The sequence below is a fragment of the Pseudophryne corroboree genome, chromosome 12 (assembly GCF_028390025.1).
Source record: "Pseudophryne corroboree isolate aPseCor3 chromosome 12, aPseCor3.hap2, whole genome shotgun sequence".
Classification (NCBI taxonomy): Eukaryota; Metazoa; Chordata; class Amphibia; order Anura; family Myobatrachidae; genus Pseudophryne; species Pseudophryne corroboree.
This window is the reverse complement of record NC_086455.1, coordinates 80,933,531-80,940,623: the sequence shown is the minus strand read 5'-3', so window position 1 is coordinate 80,940,623 and position 7,093 is coordinate 80,933,531.

Genomic DNA, 7,093 nt, shown 5'->3' with positions numbered 1-7,093 from the left:
CGGAGTGCTCTACCTGGTGCAATGTGTATAACGGAGTGCTCTACCTGGTGCAATGTGTATAACGGAGTGCTCTACCTGGTGCAATGTGTATAACGGAGTGCTCTACCTGGTGCAATGTGTATAACGGAGTGCTCTACCTGGTGCAATGTGTATAACGGAGTGCTCTACCTGGTTTCAATGTGTATGATGGGTACTAGTGTGTGCTTTTGGTCGCTGGGGGGTTACGAGCAGGCTGAAATTTTGCCTAGGGTGACGGGAAACCTTGCACCGGCCCTGTGTGTGTATGTGTATATATATATATATATATATATATATATACACATATACACATATATATATATATATATATATATATATATATATATATCCGGTGCAAGGTTTCCCGTCACCCTAGGCAAAATTTCAGCCTGCTCGTAACCCCCCAGCGACCAAAAGCACACACTAGTACCCATCATACACATATATATATATATATATATATATATATATATATTCAAATGGTGCGGCACTCCAGACGAAAAAGATTACTCATAACGGCAGTGTTAGCAGCAACGTTTCAATGCCTTTATTGTGGCATTTTCATCAGGCTTTTAGACAAAGACATACAAAGACTCTTACCTTTGATCTTATCCTTTAATAAGTTTACTTCCTTTGTTGAGTGTTCTATAATTAGCAGCATGAGATCAAATGAGCATTTGTTGAGCGTGGCCACCCATTTTTTACAAAATGCTCCGTCATGTCGCCCTATGGTAGGGCAGTTCTTTACTCTTAACCCACGCGGTATTTTTTTAGCCCTGTAATACTCACTTAAAGTGAGGCCATGGTAGAAATAATCAATTTCCTTCCTTTTATATTTAAGGAGGTCACGGTATAATTCCTCCAACGGAGGGGGCTCAAAACGTTCTGCTAATTCAGCTGCATATAATATGTGATCAGCTTCACTCTCTGAAAAGGAATGCACATCTCCAATGGTATAGGTTGTATGCTGAAAGCCACTTCCATGTTGCTCAATATTTGCATCAACCATACTTCCAAATATATACCAGCAAGGAGAACAGTGCTGGTTGCCCAGCAAGGAGAACAGTGATAAAAAATTATGGATCAATATCACAGAAGTCTGCAGAGTATGTATATATTATACATGTATTAATGTCCACCACCACTTTCCAATGCTCATAGGATAATGTACTCCAAGTAATTACACCAAAATAATTTATAGGTCAGTACTTGTCAGATTACTCCCCATGGGGAAAAAAATGTCCAAACAGTGTACCAATATAGCAACCAAGTTCAAGACAAGTTTAGAAGAAAACAGTCACTGATGAATGATTCAACTTAATGAAGCCTTAGGGTGCCATGTGATTCAGATTGCAAGCTGCGATCTCAATAAATACAGATACATTATACCTTAATTCATATGAGTTACATTTTGTAATTAGTGTGAATTTATTAAGGTTCCGATATATATGGCAGGTAATCATTATATTGGAGTGCTGTCTATTTATGATTGATATTGCATTAGTATTACTTGCTCGCTCTCGGTAATATACCGTTAATAATGAAATAGGTCAGTTTTTACTGTCTAGATATATGAGATTGTTTTTATGTCACACGCAACTATAGCCCTGTATGTATTTGTATATGTGTTTACAGTTGCTAAGGAAACAGTGCGATGGGTCACCGGCTGCGCCGTAGAGCGTGAGACGTGATGACGTCATCATTAGAAGCCGCCGGGACGGGTGCGTGGTCCCGCTACCCGAACGGCATCACTCACTGACGGGTGGGGATATAAGGTAAGAGTCTTTGTATGTCTTTGTCTAAAAGCCTGATGAAAATGCCACAATAAAGGCATTGAAACGTTGCTGCTAACACTGCCGTTATGAGTAATCTTTTTCGTCTGGAGTGCCGCACCATTTGAAGTTATCTATTTCCGTTTGTGAGGGCAACCAGCACAGAAACGCAATAGCCACCCTAAGGAGTGCCGGTAATATGTATCTGTATATATATATATATATATATATTCCTGAGTGGCCTGCACTCACACCCTACATATTATCTTGCTGAGGTAGAAACCCATATAGGGGTGGGTGTGGTTCATGGGGTCGACAGTGTCTAGGACAACCATGTTCGACAGTAACTAGGTCGACATGGTCTAGGTCAAAAGGTCGACATGAGTTTTTAATGATTTTTTTTCCTGTGTCGTTTTCTCCGTACAGTGACCGGGAACCCCAATTAGTGCACCATGTCCCCTCGCTATGCTTCGGGCAAGGTGCCTTACTGTACTCGGCACAGGTTACTATTCCCAATCGCAGTCCACGTGGCTCGTTAAGGATGAAAAAGTTCAAAAATAAGAAAAAAATTTAAATACTCATCAACCTTTTGACCTGTTGACATAGAGACCCTGTCGACCTAGTTACTGTCGACCTAGAGACCGGATCCCATAGGGGTTGTAGTGCTCCAATACATAAACAGTAGAAGGAGGGTGCAATCACCAGGCTTGAACACAGATGCAAATGCTTTATTCAAACAGGTGTGTTACATCACATCAACATTTTTGGTCCCCACACAGACCTTTGTCTTGACAAAGGTCTGTGTGAGGACCGAAATGTTTATGTGATGTAATACACCCATGTTTGAATACATCGTTTGCCCCTGTGTTTAAGCCTGGTGACTACACCCACCTTCTACTGTGTGGGTGTGGGTGTATGTGTGTGTATGTATGTGTATGTATATATATGTATATATATAATATATATATTCATTGAGCTAGTGGTTTTTTTTTAATGGGTTTTTTTTAATGGTTAAGTAAAATCATGCTGTAAGTCCTTGGAGCTTTCTTGTGTCTGCAGATGCTGCATTAATGACTTGGTAGCTATACATTCTTGACAGAGAGCTATCTGACTGATGAAATTCACAGTGGTTTCTTCTCATGAGCTGAATGAAGCAGAGTACTTATCATTCAATTAAATATGATTTGCGTTCCAAGTTGGCATCTCAGTGTAATCGTATAATCCGTTATGTCATTCTTTAAGGCACACTTGAATAGACAGTATGACAGTTGATTATGTAAACTCAATACAACAAATTGTTGCTATTGTTGTCTGAAGTGATTTAATCTCCAGTTCCGTACCACAAATGCTAAGTAACAGGCACATAGCATAGATTCATAGGATTTAAAAAAAAACAAAAATACACTTTTATAGTTTATCTTCTAAAAATAATCATAATCAAGACACTGCAACAAAAAAAATGCAGTAAACGGATATCAATTACTTTTTTGAATCAGAACAATTTTTTCAACCCCAAAATGACTTACCGTATATACTCGAGTATAAGTCGACCCGAATATAAGCCGAGGCACCTAATTTTACCACAAAAAACTGGGAAAAATTACTGACACCAGTATAAGCCTAGGGTGGGAAATGCACGGTGCCAGGGGTTTTCATGCTCAGGGTGTCATGCTCGTTGCCAGGGGTTTCATGCGGTAGGTGTTATGCTTGTTGCCAGGGGGTAATGCTTGTTGGTAGGGTTGTGCCCCCAGTGCCACATATACCCCCAGTGACAGATATCCCACCACAATGCCAGATAAAAACATGCCCCCGTTGCTTTGCCCCCAGTAGTTATGCCCCTTCTTTGCCCCCAGTAGTTATGCCCTCTCTTTCTTTGCCCCAGTAGTTATTATCCCTCTTTCTTTGCCCCCAGTAGTTGTGCCCCCTTTCTTTGCCCCCAGTAGTTGTGCCCCCTCTTTCTTTGCCCCCTGTTGCTGTGCCCCCGTCGCCCCTTACAAACACACACAAAAACAATACTTACCACTGCCCCGCTCCTGCTCCCGACCGCTTCTTCTGCTGCTGCTCTGCTCCGTCTGGCCGCCCGCTCCGTCTGGCCGCCCGCTCCGGCGCCCGCTTCCCGGCACCCGATCATCTCTTTGGGAGAGACGTCATGATGTCTCTCCCATAGCAACGCCGCACAGACACTAGAGGTCAATAATGACCTCTAGTGTCTGTCCCTGGAGCTGGCAGCAGCGGACGCCCACACAGCCAACGGCGTCCGCTGCAGCCGTTGACTCGAGTATAAGCCAAGGGGGGCTTTTTCAGCATAGAAAAATGTGCTGAAAAAGTCGGCTTATACTCGAGTATATATGGTACTAGTTTAAAAACGCAACACCTTTTAAAATCTTTTAACTTAAAAAATATGAACATATTTGTATGAAATTACAGAATGGGATGACCATCTGTCAACCATCTTTCTCTAACGTCCTAAGTGGATGCTGGGGACTCCGTCAGGACCATGGGGAATAGCGGCTCCGCAGGAGAGAGGGCACAAAAATTAAGCTTTAGGATCAGGTGGTGTGTACTGGCTCCTCCCCCTATGACCCTCCTCCAAGCCTCAGTTAGGTTTTTGTGCCCGTCCGAGCAGGGTGCAATCTAGGTGGCTCTCCTAAAGAGCTGCTTAGAAAAAGTTTTTTAGGTTTTTTATTTTCAGTGAGTCCTGCTGGCAACAGGCTCACTGCATCGAGGGACTTAGGGGAGAGAATTTCAACTCACCTGCGTGCAGGATGGATTGGATTCTTAGGCTACTGGACACCATTAGCTCCAGAGGGAGTCGGAACACAGGTCTCACCCTGGGGTTCGTCCCGGAGCCGCGCCGCCGACCCCCCTTACAGATGCTGAAGATTGAAGGTCCGGAAACAGGCGGCAGAAGGCTCTTCAGTCTTCATGAAGGTAGCGCACAGCACTGCAGCTGTGCGCCATTGTTGTCACACTTCACACCAGACGGTCACGGAGGGTGCAGGGCGCTGCTGGGGGCGCCCTGGGCAGCAATATATAATACCTTTTATGGCAAAAGAATACATCACATATAGCCTATCACTGACCTGGTTTGGGAGTGTTGTGGACTCGGGGCTTCTTCCGATGACCGGGAAGAGGAACCGCCACTGGGTCGTAGTAGAGATGGCCGGATGTAGGTCTTCCTCATGCAGAACTAAGACGGCAGGCGGGAGGCCCAGAGGAATTCTTGTAGGTCTCCTGTAAGACAAGACTTGTAGAAATAATGAAGGCTGGGGTACTGAGATATTGGAGACACTGTGGTATTGAAGGCACTGAGGTACTGGGAGTACAGGGAGTGCTGGGAGACCCTTGGAGGCACGGAGGTGTTTGGAGGCACGGAGGTGCTTGGAGGCACGGAGGTGTTTGGAGACACCGAGGTGTTTGGAGGGACGAGGTGCTTGGAGGCACGAGGTGCTTGGAGACACGGAGGTAACTGGAGGCACGGAGGTGCTTTGAGGCGCGGAGGTGCTTGGAGGCACGGGGTGCTTGGAGGCACGAGGTGCTTGGAGGCACGGAGGTACTTGGAGGCACGGAGGTAACTGGAGGCACGGAGGTAACTGGAGGCACGGAGGTAACTGGAGGCACGGAGGTGCTTGAGGCGCGGAGGTGCTTGGAGGCACGAGGTGCTTGGAGGCACGAGGTGCTTGGAGGCACGGAGGTGCTTGGAGGCACGGAGGTGCTTGGAGGCACGAGGTGCTTGGAGACACGGAGGTAACTGGAGGCACGGAGGTGCTTGTAGGCACAGGATGCTTGGAAGCACAGGTTGCTTGTAGGCACAGGATGCTTGGAAGCACAGGATGCTTGCAGGGACAGGATGCTTGGAAGCACAGGATGCTTGCAGGGACAGGATGCTTGGAAGCACAGGATGCTTGCAGGGACAGGATGCTTGGAAGCACAGGATGCTTGCAGGGACAGGATGCTTGGAAGCACAGGATGCTTGCAGGGACGAGGGAGCTCTGGATCATAGCTTCCACAGGAGAAACGAAGATACTCAGGCATCGGATCTCTGCCTGGTATCTGATTTTAAATTCCCCGCCCTAGCCTGATTGGCGGAGCAGGCAGGTGACGTCAGACCTGCTCCGCCTCCTTGCCCTTGCTTGTGATGGCGGCGCCCTTGCTTCCGGGAAGCCGCCGGAGAGCAGCGCCGACCCGCCGCTGAAGCCGGAGACTGACAGGGGAAGAGAGGCGCCGGGCAGACCAGGCCACCCGCAGGGACAAGCGCGGTCGCCGCTGCCCGAGGTTCGTGACAGTACCCCCTCCTCCAGGAGTGGCCCCTGGACACTTCCCGGGCTTAGTCGGATGTCTGGAGTGGAAGATCCGAATCAGACGAGGAGCCGTTACTTCAGTAGCCCCAATCCAACTTCTCTCCTCAGGTCCATAACCCTTCCAGTCCACCAAGTACTGTAATTTTTTATGAAGATAACGAGAGTCCAGAATAGCTTTGATTTCAAACTCCGCTCCAGCTTCTGCCACTACGGACGTTGGCCTTGGGAGTGCTGAGTGGAATCGATTCAGTATGAGGGGACGGAGTAGAGAAACATGGAAGGCGTTAGGTATGCGAAGATGGGCAGGCAAACCCAGTTTACAGACCACAGGATTTAAGACTTGTAGCACAGGGTAAGGACCGATGAACCTTGGAGCGAATTTCATGGTGGGCACCTTCAACCGGAGATTCCGTGTGGACAGCCATACCCTGTCCCCAACTTTATATTGAGGTGCGGCTTGCCGTTTCTTATCTGCAAAGAACTTGTACCGAACAGAAACCTGCTTAAGATTAGCATGAACCTTTCTCCAAATTTGTCCAAAGTGTCGTAGAGTGGACGCTACAGCAGGAACCTCTATTATCGGAAGGCTTGGAAATTCCGGAACACGGGGATGGAACCCGTAGTTGACGAAAAATGGTGATTCCCCAGTGGAAGAATGAAACAAATGGTTATGGGCAAACTCCGCCCAAGGCAACAACTCCACCCAGTTGTCCTGTGAAGGAGAGAGATACAACCGAAGAAAAGTCTCTAGATCTTGATTGACTCGTTCCGTTTGTCCATTTGTTTGGGGATGATAAGCCGACGAAAACTTAAGTTTAATGTGTAGAGTTGAACAAAGGGCTTTCCAAAACCTGGCGGTGAACTGTACTCCACGGTCAGAAACAATCTCTTGTGGCAACCCATGCAAACGAAAATGTTCTCGGATAAACAATAGAGCCAGTTTCGGTGCTGTCGGAAGACCAGTCAAGGGCACAAAGTGTGCCATCTTCGAAAAACGGTCAA